General features: G+C 39.7%; 1 protein-coding gene across 1 annotated transcript in view; it reads right to left on the bottom strand.

The window, feature by feature from the left end:
* Positions 1 to 27361, bottom strand: part of PKNOX2 (PBX/knotted 1 homeobox 2) — a 235591-nt gene that overhangs the window by 127729 nt on the left and 80501 nt on the right. The window contains exon 4 of the mRNA XM_081333977.1: positions 15007 to 15228. The gene's annotated coding sequence lies outside the window, so the exon portion shown is untranslated. The remainder of the gene's footprint in view (positions 1 to 15006; positions 15229 to 27361) is intronic.

Below are 27361 nucleotides of genomic sequence, written 5' to 3'. Positions count from 1 at the left end.
CCCCTCTTTTCAATCTAAGGTAAAAAGGTAAAAGTTGTGTCTGACACTAAAAGGTGGTGTTCATCTCCATTTCTTGGCCGAGGGAGCCAGCTTTGTCCAAAGACATTTTCCTGGTCATGTGGCCAACATGGCTATATGCTAAAGGAGCATGGAACACTGTTACTTTCCCACCAAAGTGGTACCTATTGATCTACTCGTATTTGCAGGCTTTCAAGCGACTAGCTGGGCAGGAGCTGGGGCAGGAACAGGAGCTTACCCTGTCATGCAGCTCTTAGGTCTCGAACCCGAGCTGTCAGATCACTGGGGAAGCCAGATTCACTTAACAACCATGTTACCAATTGAACAACTGCAGTGATTCTCTTAACAAGTGTGGCAAGAAAGGTCGTAAAATGGGGCAAAACTCAACAAATGTTTCGCTTAGCAACAGAACTTTTGGCCTCGATTGTGGTAAGTTGAGGACTACCTGTATTGCCCAAAGGATCAATTTCTTTATACTGAGAGTTGCACTTGGTTCATTTATTCTAGTTACTACAGCCATGGTGGTGCAGTGGTTAGAATCCAGTAAAAGGTAAAGGTTCCCCCGCACATGCGTGCTAGTCGTTTCCGACTCTAGGGGCCGGTGCTCATCTCCGTTTCAAAGCCGAAGAGCCAGCACTTGTCCGAGGACGTCTCCGTGGTCATGTGGCCGGCATGACTAGACGCCAAAGGCGCACGGAACGCTGTTACCTTCCCACCGTAGTGGTCCCTATTTTTCTACTTGCATTTTTACATGCTTTCGAACTGCTAGGTTGGCAGAAGCTGGGACGAGTAACAGGCGCTCACTCTGCATATATCCAGTACTGCAGGCTAATTCACTGCTCAATCCAGCAGTTCCATCCCGAGTGGCTCAAGGTTGACTCAGCCTTCCATCCTTCCAAGGCTGATAAAATGAGGATCCGGATTGTTGGGGGGCATTAGGCTGACTCTGCAAACTGCTTGGAGAGGGCTGTAGAACACTATGAAATGGTATATACATCCAAGTGCTATTGCTACTACTACTATTGACACAAGGCCTTTCTAGAAGTTCAAAATACATTTCTCTAAGCACTGAACAATACATAATATTGAGCAGTATTCTGAAACTGAAGCTGAGGTTTCATTTAGTTATCTACTGATTCATTTATTTAAGCCCATGGATTAATCTCTTCTTTTAAAACCATCTGTTTTAAATAGGCCTGCCTGCATCATCTGAAACTAAGGGGGGGGGGGGGAAACCTATGCTTCTTGCTTCCAAACTAATTTTTTACAGATACTGCAGATTTAATAGATGAATTAATTGCCTGACATACAATATATCGTTGGAGATATTTTTAATAGGCAGAAATCCCTTAACATTTCATTGTCAATTAAAGAAGTAAGCTGTTAAAGTTGGACTTCCAGATATGGAGAACTATAACCATCAGAATTCCTATCACAGGAAATCCCATCATGAGCAGCAACCATGGGAGTTGTAGTCCCACCCGAAAATAGGAAACCTTGGTATATAAAAAATTTAGCCTGGTTTATCCACGTTTCTCAAGTAGGGGCATGTCTGCCAACATTTTTTTACTCTAACACTAAGATGCTCTTTGTGTGTATGTGTGTATGTGTGTTTGTGTGTGTGTGTGTGTGCGCGCGTGTATTGTGTTTGTGTAAGTATTAGTGTGTTAACTGCTTATGGTTCACAATTCAGCTGGAAAGAAGCTAAAACAGGTCCTCATAAAAATCAGTTCTAGAGCTCAGGGTGATGAAGATGAAGTGCTGAAACATCTGGAGCTAGAAAAGCAGAAAAATCTCCTGAGAACATTCAATTCGGAAGGATTTACGAAAGGCCTCATTATTGCTAGCAGGGGAAAACCCTGGGGCATCTGAAATGTGCACATAGTAATTCTTTGACGTAAAAAGATTCATTTCCCAGCGAAGCAGCATAAAAAAATGAAGAAGAACTGTTGATCTAAAGGTCACTGGATACAAACACAGACAAACAAAGGGATGAACACAAAACCTCAGAAGGCTATAGAGGAATTTCCAGTACCAGGAGAATGAGGGATGGATCCCCCCCCCGCCCTGAAAGGGGGTGGAAAGAGTAAAACAGCTGGTCCCACCGGCACATATTTGTCCCTTAACAGAATAAGAGAGTTGGGAGGGACCTTGGAGGTCTTCTAGTCTGACCCCCTGTTCAAGCAGGAGACTCTAGACCATTGCAGACAAATCTCTTCTTAAAAACCTCCAGTGATGGAGCACCCACAACTTCTTGAATGCAGGCTGTTCCACTGATTAATTGTTCTCATTGTCAGGAAATTTCTCCTTAGTTTCTAGGTTGACTTGGCAGTGTAATACAGTCTTCAACTTATAACAGTTCCTTTAGCGACTGCTCAAAATTACAACGGCACTGAAAAATGTGACTTATGTGACTCCCCTTTTCACAGTTACGACCTTTGCAGCATCCTCACGATCAGGTGATCCAAATTCAGATGCTCGGCAACTGATTCATATATATGACCGTTGCTGTGTTCCAAGGTCACAGGATCACTTTTTGCGACCTTCTCACTGGCAAGATCAATGGGTTCATTTAGTAACCGGGTTACCAACTTATCAACTGCAGCAATTCACTCAATAGCTGTGGTGAGAAAAGTCATAAAATGGGGCAACATTCACTTAACAAATTTCTCACTTAGCAACAGAAATTTTGGGCTCAGTTGTGGCTGTAACTTGAGGATTACTTGTATAACAGTTACGATATTAAACCAGAATTGCAAGGGCTCACGTCCCAATCTAATTCTCCAGCTGAACATGGAACTAGTTAACTCCCAACCCAATCTATTTTGCAGAGAAAAGGAGATTTCCAAGTTTGTTTTAAGCAATCTTAGTTCAGGAAGAGAATACATGTAACAATACATGTAATGCATACAATATATATATATATATATATATATATATATATATATATATATATATATATATATATATATATATATATATATATATATATATATATATATATATATATATATATATATATATATATATATATATATATATATATATATATATATATATATATATATATATATATAAAAGAAAACGAGCAACAACTCATCCTATTCCAACCAAATTTACTTTATAAAAATCCTATTTTTTTGAAAGCATTGCAGAGGTTTCCATTCTCCATTTTGCTGGCTGCTCATATACCAGAATTGTTTTACACTGGATTTCGGACGTATAAAAGATGTAAAGTATTCTTCAATTATTCATGCAGCATTTAAATATGAATCTTCTACTGCTGCAAAATTACAAGGGGAAAAAAAAGAGCAGAGGGAATGAAAGATCATCCTTGCCTCATGTTTGCCTTCCCCCCCCTTTTAGCAGAACAGGGACAGTTTCTCATCTGATGTATAAGATGAAAATGAAGAAAGGACAGACAGACAACCAATTCAGCAAGCTATGCCTGCTACCCATGATGCAGAGGCATTTCCGGGAATATCCAAGGAGCTCTTGGATAAATCTGCAGGATTTTCTATTCAGTCAAAGCAAAGCCAACTGTATATCCTATGAGCTATGTAGAAAGCAGATATCTGGATCTTTTTTTTTTACTTCTAATGCTTCTCCATCTCTGAAAATTCATAGAATAAGTTGTAGGGTCCTTTGTCTGCAAAGAAAAAAGAAGATGCCAACCATCTCCAGACCAATTTCTTCTCAAATTATGGAATGATGAAGAGCAGAACGGAAAATGAGCTTTGTGTTCTTCTAAGATGGTGATGTACACATCAAAGCTTTAAGTCTCTATGGGGATCAAAAGCAGCTTTCCATACACTCCACACCGAGCTTTTCCAAAGCTCATTGTTTTAAGTTTCTCCTTAGTTCTAGGTTGCTTCTCTCCTTGACTAGTTTCCATCCATTGCTTCTTGTCCTGCCTTCAGGTGCTTTGGAGAATAGGTTGACCCCCTCTTCTTTGTGGCGGCCCTGGAGATATTGGAACACGGCTATCCTGTCCCCCTTTGTCCTTCTCTTCATTAAACTAGACATAGAATAGAACAGAGCTGGAAGGGACCTTGGAGGTCCTCTAGTCCAGCCCCCTGCTCAAGCAGGAGGACCTATACTGTAGTGTATGCCTTTAAAGCATACACGGAAATGTCAGCACAGCAGGGGGCTGGACAGCTCCAGGCTATAACCGCTTTGGCGGGAAAACCTGAATAGGGCGAGTCGTTGACAGCCCCAGGGCATGGTCAGCTCTGGCGGGAAGCCAGGGTTTAAATCCATTGGCCACCTGCACTGGCGGGAAGCTCAGGTTTAAATCTATTGGTCACCATTCACCTGGGCAGGTATAAAGAGACGCCAGGTAACCCCTTTGCTCCAGCTTCATTTCTGACTCAATAAAGAAATACTACCCAGCTCAAGTGTCCGTCTCTCCGTTCAACCACATGACTTTGCACTGGCGACGAAGGTGAGATCCTGCACCGGACAACGCTAGCCGCGGACGGAATCCAATCGGCAGCCCCGGACCATAGACGCAGGACGACCGAGACGGCGGAATGGCACAACTGGGTCAGTATCCCCTTTTCCATAGCAACCGCCCAGAGGAGTGGGAAGCCTTTCTTTCTTTCTTTCTTTCTTTCTTTCTTTCTTTCTTTCTTTCTTTCTTTCTTTCTTTCTTTCTTTCTTTCTTTCTTTCTTTCTTTCTTTCTTTCTTTCTTTCTTTCTTTTTTTAATGTGCAGCCCGGCATGGGAACTGCAAGATGCAAAACATAAAAATCCAGATAAACATAAGCACAGCTTGATGCTCACTAATTACCCAGTAATACTATTTATATGCTTCTGGCGTGCTCAGAAATGAAGCTTCGACTAAGGGAAATCCACATCAATATTAATGCTGCCACTGTCATTTTAATACCCTGAGTTGCGAAGAGACAAAGACACACATTCAGGCAAGAGGAAAAGAGGGGGGGGGGTGAGGGGGGAAAAATAGTTCAGAGGATCACACACACACACACACACACACTCTGGATAGGCAGAGAGAAGAAAGAAATCTGCATAAAATGAAAGATTAAGGTAAGTTGTGCAGCACCTGTCAGTTGACTCTTTCTGTCCAGCAGGGGTTTTAAACATCTATTTACAGCTGAAAATCAAACCACATAAAAGAAGAAATATACCTGAATGGGCACATTATGTCCATGATAAAAGGAAAGATAATAGACCTTGTTCATGTTCAGATGTACTGCATGTTGCAGATGGGTTTAAATCAAGAGATATAGCACTTACTCTTATATACTCGCTTCATATTGCTTTGCAGCCCTCTCTAAATGGTTCACAGAGTCAGCATATTGTCTCCAACAATCTGGGCCCTCATTTTACTGACCTCGGAAGGATGGAAGACTGACTCAACCTTGAGCCAGTCAGGACTGAACTCCTGGCAGTGGGCAGAGTTAGCCTGCAATATTGCATTTTAACCACTGCGCCACCCTGACTCAAGATAAGGGATAAGATAATGGGATAAGTCATCCCATTTTCAGCCCATCCTGGTTCTGCTGGTTTGTCTCATCTATGTTCGCTTACATTTCTGAAGTAGTGTGTAAAATAATTCCCATTATATTGGAATGCAAGAGGGTCTTCTTAAAAACAAATTCAAAACTCACTAAAGGATAAAAGTCAAGGGTAACCATCTTCCAATCTCCTAACGAGACCAAAGAATAGCAAATCAAATCGATCTGTTTATAAATGGGGGCCTTATAAAATCCTTCAGCATCTCTAAGTGTTACATCACAGAGTCCTGCTTATAAGTGCTTCACTTATAACTGATCACTTAATGACTGTTCTAAATTACGATGGACCTCGCCAGAGCTGCTTATGATCCATTTTATAAATTATGATGGCTGTACTGCCCCCACCCCATGGTCACATCATTGTATTATGGGCGCTGGGCAACCAGCTCACCTTTAGGGCCATTTGCAATATTCCACGGTCACGCGACCGTGTTTTACAATGTTTTCTTTTTTCTAGTTTCCAGTATTTACTTTTAAAAAAAATATGTTTTATTGATTTTTAGCATAATCACCTTAATATTTAGTAAACAGCGTGTTGTCTGGGTTAGTATTTAAAACAACAATCAGTGACAATTAGTTTCTATAATTCTATAGTTCACATTATGGCTTTGCTTGATTTTCTCTTCTTCCAATAATATTCTCTTTTGCCAACCCTTAAATTAATACAGTTCTTATTATTTGAATAAATGACAATTAAATATAAACATTTTGCTCATGTTTCTGCAAATAGCAACCACGGCAATGTAAAATTTCTTTTCTAATTGATCACCTTGGTTGCCTCGTCAGAGATCCTGTTTACAAAGTTCTTATTTAAATTTGTTTCCCCCGCAATATTCAAAGCTCCAGTATTTACTTCTGGTTCTGACAAAAAAATAAAATAAAAAGCCCATTAGGGAAAATTTATTTATTTATTTAGTGGATGGATTTGTTTAATGATTACAGTGTTTGCTTAATGACTGCTGCAAAAAAAAAGTCAAAAATTCAAGTCACACAATGCCTCAATTTATGACTGCAATGACTTACGAGTCATGACCATAATTCTGGGTTCAATTAGAGTCGTAAGTCGAGGACTATCTATAGTAAAGATTGAGAAACTTTGCTCTAGACATTCTTCTATGCAAAGGGCTTCCTTAGGTACAGAGAAAAACGTCAGGAATTCTCTACATGTAACATCTCTGCAAGGGACGCGGTGGCTCAGTGGGTTAGGACGCTGAGCTTGTCGATCAGAAGGTCGGCAGTTTGGCGGGTCGAATCCCAAGTGCCACGTAACAGAGTGAGCGCCTGTTACTCGTCCCAGCTTCTGCCAACCTAGCAATTCGAAAGCACATAAAAAATGGCAAGTAGAAAAATAGGGACCACTACGGTGGGAAGGTAACAGCGTTCCGTGCGCCTTTGGCGTCAAGTCATGCCGGCCACATGACCACGGAGACGTCCTTGGACAAGAGCTGGCTCTTTGGCTTTGAAACGGAGATGAGCACCGGCCCCTAGAGTTGGAAATGACTAGCGGGGGAACCTTTACCTTTTACCTAACATCTCTGCTCTATTTCTGCTCTACCATTGAGCTGGCAATAGAAAGCAAGCGTGAATACAACTATGGGGTTTGGTTGTATGGATCTCTTTTTTTCCCCAAGAAGAATGTTGTTGTTGTTAGCTGCGAAGTTGTGTCTGACCCATCGCGACCCCATGAACAATGTTCCTCCAGGCCTTCCTGTCCTCTACCATCTTCTGGAGTCCATTTAGGCTCACACCTACTGCTTCAGTGACTCCATCCAGCCACCTGATTCTCTGTCGTCCCATTCTTCTCTTGCCCTCAATCTTTCCCAGCATGAGGGTCTTCTCCAGTGAGTCCTTCCTTCTCATTAGGTGGCCAAAGTATTTGAGTTTCAGCTTCAGGATCTGGCCTTCTAAAGAGCAGTCAGGGTTGATCTCCTCTAGGACTGACCGGTTTGATCGCCTTGCAGTCCAAGGGACTCGCAGAAGTCTTCTTGGAGAAGACTCCAAGAAGAATAGAGTGTTGCAATCTCTTTTCTAGCGATTCTTAGTATTAATACCTGCTTGTTGCAGTGGTTAGAAAGCTTTGTCTTTTTCTTGGAGATCTTGAGCCGACATCACATCAAGGTTCCTTATGAAAACAGCTGTCAAGAAAACTAGGGAATAACTCTAAAAGGAAATATTCTCCATTTGCCTTGTGGTCTTTCTCCCTCACCTTATGAAAGACGACTTGCCAGTTAGGAAGTCTCTGGCCCCAGTTAGCAATCGCAATAATTTTTCATCTTGTCGCTCCTCTATGTGCAAATCAGACAAGAAGGGAGTGAAAGAAAGGTGAAAATGCTCTTTACTGCATATACTTTAAGAGCCTTCTTTCCTGGGTGGCAGCAGCAGCGCTGCCTTCCCAGTTCTTTAAGGCACATTAAATTCTCAAACAAGCTTTAAATCACTTCCTGAACCAGAAAAGAATTTCTCTGGAATGAGATTTTCAGGAGGATCTGTCAGAGTGGTTCATAAATACATACCAGCAATGCAATTCCTTCTGGGAAAACAGCATTATGTAGAGCAGAGGGGAAAAAGACAAGCTCAGCCCCGCAAAATCAAAATCATAAGATAAGAAATAGAAACAAAACTACAAGGAGTTTATATCAAAACTACTCACTGTATTTCTTTATATCTTCTACCTTGACAAGCAGTCTTTGTCCTGCTCCACTTAGTCCTCGAGTTACAACAGTTCGTTTAGTGATCACTCAGAGTTACGACGACACTGAAAAAAAGTGACTTATGACTGTTTTTCACACTTACGACCGTGATCAAAATTCAGATGCTTGGCAACTGATTCATATTTATGACAGTTGCAGTGTCCCGGGGTCATGTGATTCCCCTTTTGCGACCTCCTGAGACGCATAGCCCATGGGGAAAGCCAGATTCACTTAACAACCATTCTACTACCTGAACAACTGCAGTGATTCACTTAACTAAAGTCGTAAAATGAGGCGAAATTCATTTAACACATGTCTCACTTAGCAACAGAAATTTGGGGCTCAGATGTAGTCGTAACTTGAGGACTACCAGTATAGCCATCCCTTCACATATTGTCTTCTGACTTGACCTCTAAGGTCCCTTTCAACTTTATTATTATTATTACATAACTTTTCTCTCTTTGAGGATCAACTCCATCCATATATAACTTTCTCAGTCTTCTCCCTGCTCTTAATAGATTTGCTCCCCCAATACTATATGTGCACTGGATTTGCAATTTATTCTCATTTGTTCTTTCTATAAGATCAAACTATCTCAAGCCGCTTTTTAATATCCTGGTTGTTTACTTTTCCATACAGTCCAGATTCATTCATCACACCTGCACGTGAACAAACGCGCACTACAGTATTTGTTCAATAACCCACCAGGAAAGGTATAAATAATAGTCAAAAGAAGAGAAACGTTTTCAGTTTTGTTTTGTTTTTTTAATTCAGAAAACATTTTTGGTGACCAGAGTGTGAAGTTCAGCATAAGGATGCCAGAGAGGAATTAAATTCTTGGCACTCCTGGGAAGTTCATGTTATCACATGCTGTTGACATTCCTTTGGAAGTTGTGATGTAGTTTTCAGCCAAAATCAAAGAAAAATCAAAACTTTAAATAAATAGGTAATTTGATAGGAATTGGTTCTACATTGTGCAATGTCGGTTCTAGATTTTGCAATGTGGATTATTGAGAGGAAACAGACATGCCTACTTTGGGAGCCACTCAATTTAAAAAATAAGGCTGTGCATATATCAAAAGGGATTAAGAAGTGCTTCAAAATTTGCATGAGCAAAGCACATCTCTGGTGTTCATTAAAGCAACTCATCTTGTTTTTAGGTTTTTGTTTGAGCCTGATCAAAAAATTACAGGTCCTTTAAGGAATCAACTCATTAAAGTTAATGTAACTTACTTACTTACTTACTTACTTACTTACTTACTTACTTACTTACTTACTTACTTACTTACCTATCTATCTATCTATCTATCTATCTATCTATCTATCTATCTATCTATCTATCTATCTATCTATCTATCTATCATCTATCTATCTATCATATGGCTGTAACTCTTGCAAAGAAGTTTGAAAAAAAGCAGCTTCTTTTGATTAACACCAGAATCGATGGCCTTGTACAACTTGGAAAAGCATTTCCTCCAAATCATTTTAGAAGCATGCACAATTTTTATTAAACAGTATCAAAATACATTTTTATGCAGATTTTTTGCCATCAGAGAACATTGCGAAAATAAGAAGCACTGTTTTAGGAGGGAAAAGTAACAACCATATGAATCTGTCTAAGCTTATTTACTATGCTGCTGGACTATTGATTTTGAGAAATTTCTTAAGGCCTTCTGGGCTATGAAGCTGGGTATAAGGTAAAGAAATCAAATTATATTTTCAGCCCAGATTCATGAGAATCTCTCTCTTTCTCCATTAACATATCTTTTCACTGAACTGCCAAGGAATATTCAGTTATGCGAGTGCCCACTAACGATGGGGAAAGAAAAGAATAAAGATGGGGGACAGAAATGGAATCCGCAAATGGACTTTCTGAATAGAGGTGCTTCTTCTCCTGTCAATCAAAAGGAAATAGTAGGTACTAACCCTGGGCATTTAGGAGGAAGAAAAACATGATATCATATGTAGAAGAAGGTGCAGGAAAAATTATGGATTTCTTAAAAGAATCCAAGATTTCATAAACCACATTTTGTTTTGACCAGATTCAGATCTTTTGAAAAGTTAACCACACAAATTTGCCAATCTTAAACAAAGAACATTTACAGGTAATCCTCGACTTACAACGGTTCATTTAGTGACTGTTCAAAGTTACAACAGCACTGAAAAAAGCAGCTTATGACCATTTTTCACACTTAATGACTGTTGCAGCATACCCACGGTCATGGGATCAAAATTCAGGCACTTGGCAAATGGTTCATATTTATGATGGTCATAAGTCACTTTTTTGAGTGCCGCTGTAACTTTGAATGGTCACTAAATGAAGTGTTGTATATCAAAGATGATAGATAGATAGATAGATAGATAGATAGATAGATAGATAGATAGATAGATGGATAGATAGATGATAGACAGACAGACAGATATAGATAAATAAATGATTGATGATTGATGATAGATAAGAGATGATAGATATAGACAGATGATAAATAAATGATAGATAGATAGATAGATAGATAGATAGATAGACAGACAGATAGATAGATAGATCAATACAACAAATTATTCCAATCAAGAACAAACAAATCAAAACAAATAAACCAAAGCAAAATAGCTGAATAAGCAATAAGAATCACTTATTTTGAACAGTGGCTCTCATTCAGGAATATCAGCTCTCTTCTTCAAGACTCCACACTGAACAAAGTTTGCCAGTATGTAAATGTATCTAAATTTATTACTTAAATAATTTTAAAAATGAATTGTCATCCTAAGCTCTATTTACAGCTTTCTCTTCCCAACCCATCATAATCAAACCAACTATTAAATCAATGTCATATAGGTATCCAAGATCATATTTGTAACAATTCTCCAGTTCTACTAATATTGCTTGGGCCAATCACATTAAGATATATTTTTTCTCCTGTTATTGCAATAGTAGCTTATCAAATGCCTGATCAGTATAAATCAGAACTGTTTAGTAGCTAAACAGATACTGTTTAGTAACTGTTTAGTAGCTTTGATGCAAAGGGCTCTTTTTTAACAGGATGGAGAGAGGGGAAATGAATGTTAGGAAAATAAATCTGCTAAGAAAATTAAACCTAGCTTAAAGTCAAGTGATGGTGCAAAAGAGGTTCCAAATGATTTCCCAGACCATTCTTAAAAAATCTGTCCTTGAGCAGAGGGAGGGAGAGAAGGGCATGTGGGCTTTATATTAACATTTTATTAATTATATTGTTCCTTTGAGTATTTTTACATGTCTGTGATTTGCAGCATCATTTTTTCCCAAATAGCACAGAACTGAATTTCATAGTTTTAATGTATCAAATATCCTACTGGGAGATAGCGATTTGAAGGACACTGATATCTTAAAAATTAATATTCTGTTGCCACTAGTTTTGTTTTCCATTTGTTCCATGTGTGGGAAATATTTGCTGGAAAAATACATTTTTAAAAAATATATATAAAGATCCACACGCTGCCTTTCCATCAAAAAATATTCTAGGTGATGATTAGAAACATCAATTAATAAGAACCAATTAAAAACCTCATAGCAATTAAAGCTACCAATATATATGGAAATGAAGAATAACATCAGGGAATTCTTTTGGTCCATATACTTGAATTCCACATTTCTTTATATTTTGCAAAGATATTCTCAATTCGCAAATATGCATGTTAAAGAAAATGGAGTATAAAATACATATATGGGGAAATTTGTATATGGCAACAATACATTTTCTTGATGTTCTATAATGATTGGTTGATACAGAACTTACAACTGAGTATTGGTAAAACTGAAAAGGAGTAAATCTGTATGCTCCAATGGAAAAATGCTCATAAAATATTCTATCTATTTATAGCATTGTTTTATGTCTGCACTTTATAGGGATTCATCAGTCCACATGCTCTGTGTCTAAAAATAAACACCCACCCACACAAATTACTCAATAGCACGATATGTAATTGAACAAAATTCCCAAAGTACAAAATGTTCCATTTTCTCTTTATAAGTCCATATTCTTAACTAGTGCATTTTAAACTGGGGGGGAATAAAAATGGTTTTTAGTTCAATGAACAAGTCAATATATAAAGCCATGTAAATGTTCGTTGCAGTACATTCTATGATCTTCGTATATACAGTTCACAAACATTGTCTACAATGAAAGCTATGGATAAACAGGTGAGCGTGAAAAGACACAAACATACAGACATGCACGCATAGAAATCCACAAACGTATACATAGCATCCTCACTTGACAGAACAAAAACATGGAGTTTCCAGGCAGTCATTGTATGAATTGTGTTTATTTCAGGCTATCCATCTATTCCTCAATTTGGGAGAGATGTGAAAAGTAAGCCCATATCCACATAATATGTATTGAACCCGGGATGAGTAGGAATTCTGGCCATTAGATTGTTAAGCCAGAATTGAGTGGGTCAAGAAGCTGTAAACATCAAATTTCCTGTCTTGTAATTCTTGACCATGGAGTCACTAATGGGTAAAACAGGTCTATTTATTTCTCCTCGGCTATTCAGATATAGGTAACAGAATAACAGAACGAAAGAGCTGGGCCTTTGAGGTCTTCTAGTCCAAGCTACTGCTCAAGCAGTAGACCCCATCATTCTGGACAAATGTCTGTCCATTCTCTCCTTAAAAAGCTCTACCACCCACATCTTCAGAAGGCAAGCTTCTTCCACTGATTAAGTGTGATAATCAAGTTCGCAGATGATACAACTGTGGTGGGTCTTATTACAGGTGGGGATGAGACAGCATATAGGGCGGAGGTACAAAAACTATCCATATGGTGTAGTAACAACAACTTGCACCTAAACATCGGCAAGACGAAAGAGATGGTGTTAGACTTCCAGAGAAAAAAAAAGGAGGAACCTGCCCCACTTTACATAGGGGAGGACTGTGTGGAGAGAGTTTCCTCCTTTAAATTTCTGGGAGTCTACCTCTGTGAAGATCTGACCTGGAAAGTTAACACAACCCAGGTGGCTAGAAAGGCCCAACAGAGGCTTCACTTTCTTAGGGTCTTGCGGAAGAACAGGGTAGAACAACAGCTAATGACCCTCTTTTACCAGTCTACCATAGAGAGCATCCTCTCGTATGGTATTGTGGTTTGGTATGCTGGTCTGACAGCCGCGGACAGGAAAGTATTACAGAGGGTAGTGAGCACAGCACAAGACATTGTGGGCTGTTCCCTGACACCACTGGATGACCTCGCCAGGGCTCGTTGCCTTGGAAGAGTGAGGAAGATTCTCAGGGATGACTCACACCCTGGACGGTATCTCTTCACTCTCCTACCATCCGGTAGGAGATATAGGAATATAGCCAGCCGTACCAACAGGCTGAAAAATAGCTTTTATCCGTGGGCTGTTAGGCTTTTAAATGGGAGATAATCTTATGCAGAATTGACTTGGGAGGCCGGTGTGTGGTGTAGTTGGTTCACATGGTGTGGTAGGATGGAGGGTTTGTTGTCACTGTGTGTTGGGGGGAGAGAGCATGGGGGGGAGGCTCAGCTAATCTCAATGTACACATGTTGTACTTTGACAATAAAGGTTTATTTATTTATTTATTTATTTATTTATTTATTTATTTATTTATTTATTTATTTATTTATTTATTTATTCTAATTGTCAGGAAACTTCTCCTTATTTCTAGGTTGATTCTCTCCTTGATTAGTTTCCGGGATAGCTATGTCTATAGGAAAATGTACTAAAAAGAACAGTAGTAAGTTAGGCACATCATGAAGTCAGGCTGCAAGAGAGAGGAGAATCAAAACCTAGTTGTCCTACTCAAGGTGCATATTTTTATACCAACAAATGTAATAAAATATTTCAACTAAGCCTTCTTTAATGAAATCAGTCCTAAAGAAAGGAGATGACCTTATGTTTCCTTCAAGCAAGCACATATCAGAAACTTTCAACAAGGAATGAGTAAAAAACCTTTGTCAATTATCTTCTAACCAGATTTTGTGTCACCTTCATTTTCTGAATCAGCAGAAAGAATTTGATTGAGAATTACAACCCAATTATCACTCCATAATACGTAGGTGAATCGGCTTACCCTTTTCAGAATAATATTGTTTATTTTTAGTTTTTCAACAGCAACCGTATCAAAATAAGATATCTTGGCTGCCATGTAGACAGCAGTAAAGGAGAAGATCCCTTTGTTGATTGAAAGAATAGGTAGCCCTCATTTAGCAGTCATTTATGGTTATGATGGGGGTGAAAAAGTAATTTTATGACCAATCCTTGCATTTATGACCTTCACAGGTCTGTAAAGTAAAGGAAATCTATATTTTCAATAACAAACTCATGAAGTTCCCACTTAGCAGCTGTTTCATGCCCAAGTTGCTGGTCCCAATTGTGGGAACCAAGTTGCTAGTCCCAATGAAGACTGTCTGTAGAAGACTGCCTTATGCAGCTGAAACTATGCCTATTTAACCTAACAGATGCCATATAAAGTCTGAAGACTCTTAAGTCTTAAAGAGTCTTTTCCAGTACTTCCTTAGAATTTTACACATTCAAAACAAGCACACCAACATAGTTATTATTCTCCCATTAATCTCTTCAACAGTTATGCCAGAGAGAAAATGAATAGATATGCAGTGGGCAGTTACCATGGATTTTTCAAGAAACAGCACCTTCTGAGGCAACTGACAGTAATTGACACAATAAACATAATTGATTAAATACATAATGCATTAATCTGAAATAATTATTGGACAGATTAAGAATCAATTGAAAATGCATACCTAGAAATTACTTTTTAATGGATTGTTCTGCAAGTGGCAGGAGGTAGTAAGTGCAGTCCCTCAGTTGTGGGCTATTCAGATTCTGTTCACCGTGCCCATCAGTGCCGTAGATTACAATCTGGAGAATGATCCATCAAGCTTAAAGGCTTTACAGTTTCACCATGGACCATTGGTAGAACGGGATAAGAATTCAAATTAATCTTCATCAGTGGAAGGAATGACCTGGGAAAAAAAAAGCAATTCACCATTTACCTATATAAGCATCTAAAATATAGATGGGAACATGTGATCTTCCAGATGTTATGAACTGCAAGTCCCATCAATCTTCACTACTGACCATGACTGTAGCGTCTCCATCTATTTCCAGAGATAATGCAGGTCCAAGGTTTGGAAGTTAAACATTCAAGTACAAAGTTCTGGAAAGGACTAGTCCTATTATTAGGAGGAATGAAGGTGATTCTGCAGGAGATACAATGATGTGGGTCATACAGCGTAACTGGCCATCCCTTAATCTTGCTGCTGCTGCTGTAGAGAATCCTTACCTGTTTCTAAAACTGTTGTAAATGATTTTTTTTTAAATGGATTAGGAGGAGTTTAACAAATTCTTTGTTGCTTTTGGCCAGAATCTAAAGTATCTCTTGGTGATGATCATGGTAGAAGATGGGAGGGAAGAAGCAAACTGAACATATTAACTTGAATTCACTGAGAATTTCATTAATATAAATTGGATGGATGGATGGGCAGACAATCTATAAAAAGAGGTTACGTGAGCCCAATGTATATTGAATACCCATAATATAAGCCCAATATATATTCTCTTAAACATTTTCAGCACCTTCAAATATTGTTTCCATAGCAATGGTTAATACCACAGGGATCTTTTTTCAGGCCGAAATTGACTTTTGAATGATGTTCCAGGAACCATACTCAAACAAGCTGATTCAGCTAGAACAAACCCCAATTTTTTATTATAACATGGAGGCTGCTCTTAGAAAAATCCCCCAAATTGCATGCAAGGCTTTTGAGACAAAGGGTTGCATGTCACTGAGACCCCTGTTTGTGTACGTTTTCTACAGATTCAGGAGACATCCACAACATGGGTTGCTTGCGATGGTGAATGTCTTAGTCAAAATGGCAGGTCTGATGGAGCAATTCTTCTTTAAGTTCACTTTTTTAAAAAACTGCATTTCTCCATTTTTCCCCACAATTATTCACCTTGGGTGATTCTTTCCAGTACACTGTAGGGTATGGAGAAGTCACCATAAGCTGAATTCTGAGGATTCAAGTCCATCTGGAGGTTTATAACAAAGCCAACCTTTAAAAATTGCACTGGGAATTTGGAAATTATCTTGTCTTACCACAGTTGCAGTTCTGACTGAAGTTTAATTAAAACCAAGTTAAACATACACACACATTTGGAGAGTACCTATTTGAGATATCACTCTACTGCATAAATAAAGCTTTTGTCATTGAGTTCTCAATTTACTGAAAGAGCCTTCCAGCTCAATTGGATATTTGTTTATATTATTTCAAAGAAAGAAAGAAAGAAAGAAAGAAAGAAAGAAAGAAAGAAAGAAAGAAAGAAAGAAAGAAAGAAAGAAAGAAAGAAAGAAAGAAAGAAAGAAAGAAAGAAAGATTTTATACACACACCACACACACACACACACACTGTACATAAAGTTAATCCCCCATAATCTCCTAGAGTTGCACCTAAAACACAGTTTCGTGCAAGTGACCTTTTGCAGAAAGGCTGTTTCTATGACAACGGTATTGTTCAGTTAGAAGAAAAATACTGCATGAGAGGTGGGGGGAAAAAACCCTAATTTTGCTGCATTTGATGTCACATTTAATATGGACAAGTTGCCAACGATAAGTAAATCTCCCCATACTGGTGTTTTTCAGATATTTAGCATCCCAGCTCAGAATGAACCTAATAAGAAATAAGGCAATCCTGGCAACATTTTAGATGGAAAACCAAGGTACTAATCTTCACTGAAAAGCACATATAAGTAAGTAGGTAGAGTTTTATAGAGTGGCTATTACTGCAATTATAATGCAACTGACATTTTGCATACGACAGCTCATAAAAAACCTCAAGCAGTAATTATTATGGTAAGGTGATAACTTCTGGGTTTCAACTATTGCAGATCTCTGAGGACAATGGCAGGCAATGTACAAATACACACAATTTTCCAGTGTAATATACTAAGGATAACATCCAAAGGCCATCCCAAATAGTTCTTCAGTTTCTAGAGCTGTGTTGAAAAACGGTTGGTATTTTCACTGTTTCCGTTTACTTTCAATTTGTGGTCTTCCTGGCTACTTATCCTTCAGCGAAATCCTAAGGGGAAAAACCCAGGAAGATTTTCTGGGAGGAGAAGTTTGGTCTTCAGAAGATTGAAGAACTACCACAGTAACAATATCTTCCACCGTTTCCAAGAGGATGAATGAATGAATGAATGAATGAATGCATCTCCAAGAGAAATCCAAAAGAATTTCTTAAACATTTTGAAAACAAGGCAGGAAAAGGACATGTTCTTTCACAGAGAAGAAATTAGGGAATTGAAGAAACTTCAGTTCTTCTAGTCCTCCAGGAATCTGATGTTTCTTTTCCATCAGTTCTATATGTATGCTTGGAAACACTTTTTCCCCCCTAAATAGGATGTTCTTTTGCGTTGGTGCCCATTTACTCAGGTTCATGCTTCACCGAGATTTAATGGAGGAATGTTGTTCAAATTCAAGCTAAACTGACTTAAATCTTCCCTGCCCTGTTACTGTAAGGACTCTGGGTGAGCAGCTGGGAAAAGCCATTATACCTCAGTGAGCCATTATACCTTTGATCAACTAAGATGATCAAAGGCCTGGAGACTAAAACACACTGTAGGAAGACCGGCTGTAGGGCTTGGGTTTGGCTAGTCTAAAGAAAAGAAGAAACAGGGGTGACATGATAGCAGAGTTCCAGCATTTGAGGGGCTGCCACAAATAAGAGGGAGTCAAATTATTCTCCAAAGCACCAGAGGGCAGGACAAGAAACAATGGTTGGAAACTGACCAAAGAGAGAAGCAATCTGGAATTAAGGAGAAATTTCCTGACAGTGAGGACAATTAACCAGTGGAACAGCTTCCCTTCAGAAATCGTGGGTACTCCATCACTGGAGGTTTTTAAGAAGAGACTAGACAGTCACTTGTCTGAAATGGTATAGGTTCTGCTGCTCAAGAAGGGGGCTGGACTAGAAGACCTCCAAGGTCCCTTCCAGCTCTATTCTATTCTAAACCCATTCTAAACAAACCACACTGCAACCACACCAACTGAGTGTGTAAAGGCTTGCAATATGTTATCTCTAGCTGCAAGGGGAAGCCAAGCCTCAGGTTTACTGCCACCACCACACAAAAATTAGATATGGGTGGGGGGAACCTGCCTCACCAAAAAGTAACATTCTCCATCACAATGTCCCCAGATAGATCATAATCTGCTACTCCCTATCTGTGGTTAAAGCCACCATGTACAGGATGCTTCGTAGTCCTGATATATATGAGGACTTTCTCACAAATAGTTATTTACTTCAAAAAGCACTTCATATCCTGATGTCCTTACAAGGCAAAGTGGGAATAACAATCCAGATTTCTACAAGTTTTTTTTTCCTGTTTCATGTTAAGTTTTGGACATGGTTTTTGATTGCAACTGAAAAATTTTGGAACCTTAATCTAACCTAGAACCTTCATCTAGGAGCTTCATCTAACCAAGATCTTAACAGAAAGAACACAATAATAGAGTTGGAAGGGACCTTGGAGGTCATCTAGTCCAACCCACTGCACAAGCAGGAAAGCCTAGACCACTTCAGTCAAATGGTTGTCCAATCTCTTCTTAAAAACTTGGAGCATTCACAACTTCTGGAGGCAAGTCGTTCCACCGATTAATTATTCTCACTGTCAGGACATTCCTCCTTAGTTCTAGGTTGTTTCTCTCCTTGATTAGTTTCCATCCGTTGCTTCTTGTTCTGCCTTCAGGCGCTTTGGAGAATAGGCTGACCCCCCCCCTCTCTTCCTTGCGGTCTTGCCTTCTAATATGCAAGATAAACAATATGACTCTACACGATGCTGTTTGCACCAGTGGCGTAGTGTGGGTTGTCAGCACCCGGGGCAAGGCAAGTAATTTGCGCCCCCTAACCCGTGGATTTTAGCATTCGAGTCTCTTCCACTAGATTAGTTAAAGAAACCCTTACCCCCTAAAGCACATGTATTGTTTGTTATGAAAATACTGATGTAATTAAAGTAAAATGCATCTAATGCGCCCCCCCAGATGTTGCGCCCGGTACGGCCAGCCCCCCCCCTGCACCCCCCACGCTACGCCACTGGTTTGCACCCAGCCAGCCTTTCTGAAACATACTCTTTTCAATACCTGGCACACCCAGCAGCATGTCGTATCCCTGGGATTTGTTCACCAAGCACCTTCCCATGGTCTTCATTCAGAACGTTGTCGTTGGACTGCAGAGGCATTAGATACCCCTCCCACCTGATAGTTTGAAAAGATGACAGTCTTGTTGCCAATTTATTTATTTATTTATTTTTTAAAAGGAAACTAATCGTTTTCCCCCCTCCAGGCAGAAGTAGGGAACTTGTTAGAGCCCTGAGAGACTCATCAGAAACTACATCACGAGCAGTAGGAAACACGGCTCATTTGCATACTTTAGCGGCATGTAATCAACACAATTTGGATATCATTTTCATTATGAAGAGAAAAGATGACTCACTGCATCCAGTGGACAGTTTGCAATTAATCTGCAGAAATGGCAGGACCTAGAGGAGCTCCTGAAGAAGCTGAACAATATGGGCTTGAAAAAACACAAGAGTAAGCACACACCTGCCCCATAGGCACAGAAATTATTTATAACAAATGCTCCAGCATTGTCCCACTGCATTTTTCTTTGCAGCCTTAGGAATGCAGTAAAACCAAATGGTTCTTTCTGAGACAGATATGCAACCTCTGACTATGTCAGTATGCATATATATCAGGATTGAACCACTGGTTATGGCCTAGCCCTGTTTGCATAAACTCACTGCAGAATCCATTGTCTGGATTTCTGGAAGGCATAGTCTCATGCATAGTCCTTTGTGCATATAGGAGTTTACAGTACATAGAGATCTGTCAGGGACAAAGAATCAGGACCATCAGTTAGGTTGCAGCACAGAAAATTTATTCAAGCCTTTACGCAAGAATCTGGTCAACTAAAGTTCAACACTAAATTGGCATCAGAAAAAGGCCAATGAAATTCAGGAGAGGTTGGACCGGGAGTGCTTGTGGGAACGTAACGATTCTAAGTTGATAGCACACTTGACTCCTCCCCCAGCTCTGCCTGCTCTTCTTCTACAAGATCAGAGTATCTGATTGTTCATGTAAAGCCCCTTTCTCTAAAGTAGGACCATCTGTAATTACTGGGCCCCAGGACTACCTAAAAGATGTTCTAGCAGCCATTCCCAGATATATCTTCTGGAATGCTTCTGTCATATTGTTAGTTTTATCTTTTGGTGCAGAGTCAGTATTTTGCAATAAGCAATTAGAATGCTCATTACTCAGAAGATTGAAAACTTGATGTTACTTGCACCTTATGATTGAATTGATTATAGATGTAGATTGTGTATGTAGTTATAATGAAATATGGCTGTCCTTTACTGAAAGTTGTATAGATCTTTACATAAATGTTTATATAAGAAGTCCTCATACATATACGGTACTTCCCCTTTCCTCCACTGTTTCTTTTTTCTTTCTTTCTCGTTTTGCCCAATTCAGGAAATAAAAAGGCACACGTCAAAACTTAAAAACATTAAAAAAACATTAAAAAAACATAAGGCAGGAAAACTTCGGAGAGCAATGTTTCAGCTTTGCAATGTCGATGGTGCCAGGTTCAACCTTAATATCACCGCTTGGGTAACTGATCAGTTCCCACGATCATATAAGAAGCTGTTTCTCCACCCCTTGTGCTGTGCTGATATATTGGGGGGAAAAATGCAGTGTTTAGATAAAGACCTCTGATTAATTTTTAAAGTTCAGTTATTGCAACAGAACTTGTAATTCAGACTTTTTAATATATTAATATTTCTTCAGAGGTCTAATATATCCTGATCGTAAGTAGGCAGCAATTTATTGTGTTGAAACATTATTTATTAATAACAACCTGAGTTGGTTTGAAACAGATTGAAGGAGCTATTTACCCACACCATGTGTTGTGCTGACTTGTTCCAAAATACACAGTTTAGATAAAGAACTTGGAAGGGATTCAAGTGCCAAAGTTAGTAGCCAATGATTACAACTTCGCGGTAGGACAAATATTTCACTCAGAGATAGGCTTGAGGCTGGATGGCTTCAGTTGTACCAAATATATATTTAGGAACTATATCTGCTCAAAATCTTAGAGAGCTGTTGTCAGCCTGATTTTGTAGGAGATGACCAGGCTAAGCCCGAGGGTGGGGGGGGGGAGAGGAGGTCAAACGCTTCATAAGTCATGAGACCCTGATTGCCTAAAGAGATTGAAGCCCAGCCAAACTTGAATGCCTCTCTTTTCTCCCCAGCATTTCCCTTGACTGTTAGTTGGTTGGATTCTTGTAGAGAGCTTAAGCTTGCAATAAATCTTTATACTCATTTGAACTGCCTGAAACTCCTGATTTCCCCAGTGCCTGACAGATTTAGCGTTAGCATAAGCATTAGATCCTCCCATACTATGTAACATTATTTTTGGTCTTTGGTGAGTACTTCAAGGTCTTCCCATGTGATGTTTAGAGTCTTTAAGCCTTCCATGAATGTTCTTTGCCATGTATTTCAAGGGCATCCTCTTGATTGTTTGGCATTGGAGGGGGCAGGGGTCCATCTCATTGCCAACTTGGGAATTCGATTATTCTCCATGTGGAGAATATGACCTGCAAGTTGGAGTCTTCTGTGTACAACAATGTTGTGTACTTTGCAGGAGAAATTCTTGTGGAGCTCTTCTTTGTTAGTGATATGATCAAAATAGTAAATCTTTAGGATTTGGCGAAGGTATCTTTGTTGGAAGAGGTCAAGTATCTTGTTAATACTTGCTAATACTAATAACTTGTTACTACTTGTCAGCCTGATTAATAAAGGAATATTGAAGTAGATGGATCCATGATCTACAATGCAGCTTTCATTAACATAAACTATCTGCATGATGTATTGGTAAAAGTTATAAAAGTTGTTCTGATCCAAGGAAGAAGATTGGATCAGATGTACTACAAATTTCCTGCCAGCTCTAATCTTCAAAGAGCGCTATCGGATCATGCATATGAATTACCTAAGGAAGACCTTTTTGCCTCTTTGAAAAAGCCCATGTGTCCTGCAGAGTATTCCTGAAGATGGTGCAAAGCCTTGGAGAAGCAGGCTGTCGCAATGACAGGCTTGCTTTTGTAAACAGCCCCTTCTTGGCTATTTTGCAAAGCCTCAAAAGGGCCCCATGAAACGTATCAAAAGCTTGATGTGGCCAAGTCGCATCAAAGCACCCACTTCAAGGGCTTTTGACGGGTCTACTGCCTAATGTTTATGCATGGGCAGAAGCACCAGGGCAATGGAAAAGAGGGGAGGGGGTTTGACTGCGATTGTAGGCAGTGAGTCATCTTGCTTCCTCAAAATCCAACTCTTGCAGAAATCAGATCATTCCTCGAAACCAATTCAAGACAGCTGCACTTTGCACGCTCCTGGTTTCCACAGAAGCAATGAATTTGCTCCACTTCCTGAAACAATACTTCCCAATGCAGAAGAATATATAAAACAAAATTCCATCTGTAAGATCCCCGAAAGCCTTGTGGGGGACCAGTCCACCAATAAGCTTTTTGCACATTTCAAGAGAAGCCTTGGCCTCCTTTTGGTCTCTTTCCTTTTCCCTCCAACAGAGCCCAACATTTCTGTTGCTAAGTGAGACGTTCGTTAAATGAGTTTTGTCCCATTGTATGACCTTTCTTGCCACAGTCGCTACATGAATCACTGCAGTTGTTAAGCTAGTAACAACGTTCTGAAGCGAATCTGGCTTCCCCGTTGACTTTCTTTGTCGGAAGGTCGCAAAAGGGGATCACATGACCCGGAGACACTACAATCGTCATAAATATGAATCTGTTGCCAAGCATTTGAATTTTGATCACGTGAGCCTGGGGATGCTGCAACGGTCGTAAGCGTGAAAAATGATCGTAAGTCAGTTTTTTTCAGGGCTGTTGTAATTTCAAATGGTCGCTAAACGGACTGTTGTAAGTCGAAGGCTACCCGTAACGGAGTTGGAAGGGACCTTGCAGGCCTTCTAGCCCACTCCCCTGCTCAAGAAGGACGCTGCTGCAGAAAAGAAACCAGATCATGCCGGGAAGATCAGTTCCAGAAAACTGGAATGCAGTAGCCTCCTTCAGACATCTATCCAATGCATCAACTGGGGGAGGGGGAGGGGGGAAAACATCTTTCCCAAAATTCTTTGAAAGAATTAGAAAGACAGAAGCTTTCCCTTGCAGCAGAAGGAAACTGGGAATCTACTTTTCCAGCCTTTGATTTCCTAAGTGATAGACACTGGCATCCAAAATTGGAAAGCGGAATTTGAACAATTCCCTGAAAACCAAGATATTGAATCCTGGTTTCAGCAAAATCCGTAGAGTTTCTTTTAGATGTCGTGGGAAACGGCGTTGTAAGAAGCCAAGGAATGCAGGCGAGAAAGAGGAAAAGAGGTGATGCAGATAGAATAATAATTTCCACTCCAACAAACTGGGACAAATATTGTAATCACTTAATCATACCACTGGGTACCTCTTGACCAACATTACACAGCCTAAAGTAAATACTCATGTTTCTGCCTATCCACAGAAGATGGAGTTTCAATGAAATCTACCAACTGAGACTCCAGCGAGTGCTTTAATGTATAAATTCTGATTTTTTTTTAAAAATGCGATGCTTCAAAACAAGCACAAAGAGATGACTTAATGGTCATTATTACGTTGCCACTGACTCAGGGGTGCCAAATAGTAGCTATATAGCAGTGAAACCATTGAGACTGTACAACCGAACTGTTCCCTGTTCTGATTGGCCAATAACTTTTCTATTTATTTTTAAAATCCCATTTATATCCCGCCCTTCTCCGAAGACTCAGGTTGGCTTACAATCTAAGAAGCACAAATCAATTTGCTTAGCGATAGCCTTCATTCTATGTATATGCCTGCTTATTAGGGCTTTCGTCCCCCCCCCAAGCGGCATTTTTACAAAGTCAGCTTATTGCCCCCAACAATCTGGGTCCTCATTTTACCTACCTCGGAAGGATGGAAGGCTGAGTCAACCTTGAGCCTTAGTTTTCTATGAAGGTTTTAAATCACTACATGGCTTTCTGGAGCCTGGAGTGGCTTTTTAAAACAACTTTCCTTATTTTCATGTCCTGAAGATGCATATAACTTCAACTGCCACAATTCCAAGTAAAAATGTTATCGTTCCTTAGCAGGACAATGTTTCCAGAGCTGGGGCATACTGGCCAAGGAGAGAGCAGCAGCTAGTGTGGTAAAGTGGACAACAGAATAACAGAGTTGAAAGGGGCCTTGGAGGTCTTCTACTCTAAACCCCTGATCAAGCAGGAAACCCTACATCATTTCAGACAAATGGCTGTACAAAGATGTTAGAGAAATGGTTGTACAAGATGCTACGAAGGGTCACATACAGCCTATGTGCTACCTGGCGCCTCTCCCTGAAACAGAGAATGGATTTTAATAACTTTTAGAACACAGGACCATCCAGTCTTGGCCATCTAGTGGCTCGAGATATTTTGTGGCAACTGGTATATATTAATCCACAGCACTTGGTAACTAAACATGATTTATGCTCTGGACAAAAAAAACCATAGGTCTGCAAGGAATGCCAACAATCAATAAATGCCGATCATTCACTGCAAAGAAACTAGTTTAACTTAGCACCACACATGCAGATCCAGAGCTTCCAAATGTTTCTTCTTAAAATCCCCCTTTTATCCCCCAATAATCTTTCCAATTGTTGCAACAATTTGAAGAGGTTGTTTAAGGTGACCAGCTCAGGCCAAGGTGACTTACTGAGCTTCAAACCCAAGAAGGGCTTCCCTACCCTTATATCCAATACCATTTAGTTGCTTTGTCTACTCTTGTTTACTGGAGAAAGCATTTATCTTTGGAAGAGTTAGCAGTAAAAGAAAACCAGGCTGGCAAAGAACACGATGATTGGATACCATCAAAACTGACACCAACCAGAACATAGAAAAACTCAAAGATGCAAGATTGGAAGATGTGGAGAGACCTGGCCCATAGAATTGCCAAGAGTTGGACATGACTGAATGAGAATAGGATAGGATAGGATAGGATAGGATAGGATAGGATAGGATAAGATAAGATAAGATAAGATAAGATAAGATAAGATAAGATAAGATAAGATAAGATAAGATAAGATAAGATAAGATAAGATAAGATAGGAATGGAATGGAATGGAATATAGAATAGAATAGAATAGAATAGAATAGAATAGAATAGAATAGAATAGAATAGAATAGAATAGAATAGAATAGAATAGAATAGAATAGAATAGAATAGAATAGAATAGAATAGAATAGAATAGAATAGCTTTATTGGCCAAGTGTGGTTAGACCCACAAGGAAATTGTCTCCTTTGTGAATAGGGACAACATTCTCAACTAACAGAAGCAAGGTGGGAATTCTGATTCTTTTTAGATCTCCCAAACATCTCACTGCTGATCACTGGCCATGTTCTTAAACTGATGGAACTGGCTGATGACTTCTGAGCTTGGATTACCTGAGTGAAAACCAAAACCCTTAGATGGCTGAGAAGTTACCTTCTTGAAATTTGTAGGAATTATATACAAATATGCACGTCCTGTTTCATCAATATGAAGAAGCAGGTCAGGGCACAATCAAGGGACTTGCACATGGCTGCCAATTTCATTTTTAGCATTGTGATTCTTCTCTCCCCATCTCCAAATGTTAAGGTACCCACATTTTCATCCCACCAAAATCTCTCCCTTCAGGGTGGCCATTCAGTGCACGATGAATACCACCCCTATCCTCCCCCTCCCTGCATCTTAAGGGTTAAGAAGAAATTCAAAATATACACACACACCCCCTAGACCTTGCTAACCCAGTGCTCTAGGAGACGCATACCCATCGGCTGAGCTAACTCTCCAACTCAGCCTGAGGAAAGGAATTGTTCTGCAAAAGTAGCCCATTGGCTGGTTGCTATGGAGACCGACATACCACAGTTCTGACCCTTGAGAGGTTTAGCACTCGGCGCAGCAAGGCTGCCAGCAGCTGGACTGCAGCTGTTGCTGGGTAAGATTCAGCCCGGTTGTAAGGGAGAGAATTCCATCCTGCCACAAACAAATCGGCTTGGGCTGCCAGCAAAGACAGCCTGCCTTTGATTGAGATGAATTAATATTTGCTTAGGGCTGGGGCTGTGGTCACCGTGCAAAACAAGATGTGCAAGGCCACAGCGTCATGGGAGACCTTAGCCATCATGAACGCAGAGAGAGCTGGCTGAAACGTGGTCTCTTGAATTGGGCAGGGGTGGAGATGGGCTATTACGCTGAGCCATTTATTATAGGTGACCTTGACAGGTAGGATCTAGCATAAAACCCCAAAGATCTGTCACACTCAGACACATACATAATGTGTAATGCACAATGGTTTGAGTTTCTAGGGAAGGCATCGCTTTTCAACATCTGCAGGAAAACAGTTCGGAAAAGCAAAGATATTTGCCATCCAAGGCAACAGCCCTAAACAGGAGTCTCTTTCTGCAAACAATCACCTCTACTAATGCATTGGCTGATGCTCTCGAAGAAATAGCTAGTGGTTTTGGACGGACGCGGTGATGATAGCAGAGGAGCGCATGGCCTCTCCCTTTTATTTCAGGTGAAATGTAATGGTTCGGGTTTCAAACAGACCATCTGTAACAATCCTACCCGAGTAGAAAATTGTTCCACCTTGGACATTGTGAAGTCATTCATTCATCCATCCATTCATTCATTCATTCATTCATTCATTCATTCATTCATTCATTTATTTATCTATCATCTATCTATCTATCTATCTATCTATCTATCTATCTATCTATCTATCTATCTATCTATCTATCTATCTATTTATTTATTTATACCGCCCTATTCCCGAAGGACTCAGGGCGGTTTACAGGGCAGCATATAAAAGACAATATAAAAAGATAATATAAAATTAAAATGAATTAAATTAAATTAATTAAAGGAAATAGGAAAACAATTAGCATGTTTGGTGCTTAGCCATTTGCTGAAATCCCACAATCCTTTGCTCTCCCCAAGTGGTCCGAACCATCCTGGGCCAAAG

The sequence above is a fragment of the Vipera berus genome, assembly GCF_964194415.1.
Source record: "Vipera berus genome assembly, chromosome: 8".
Classification (NCBI taxonomy): Eukaryota; Metazoa; Chordata; class Lepidosauria; order Squamata; family Viperidae; genus Vipera; species Vipera berus.
Note: the sequence above shows the minus strand (reverse complement) of the source record. Positions and strands in the feature narration are given on the sequence as shown.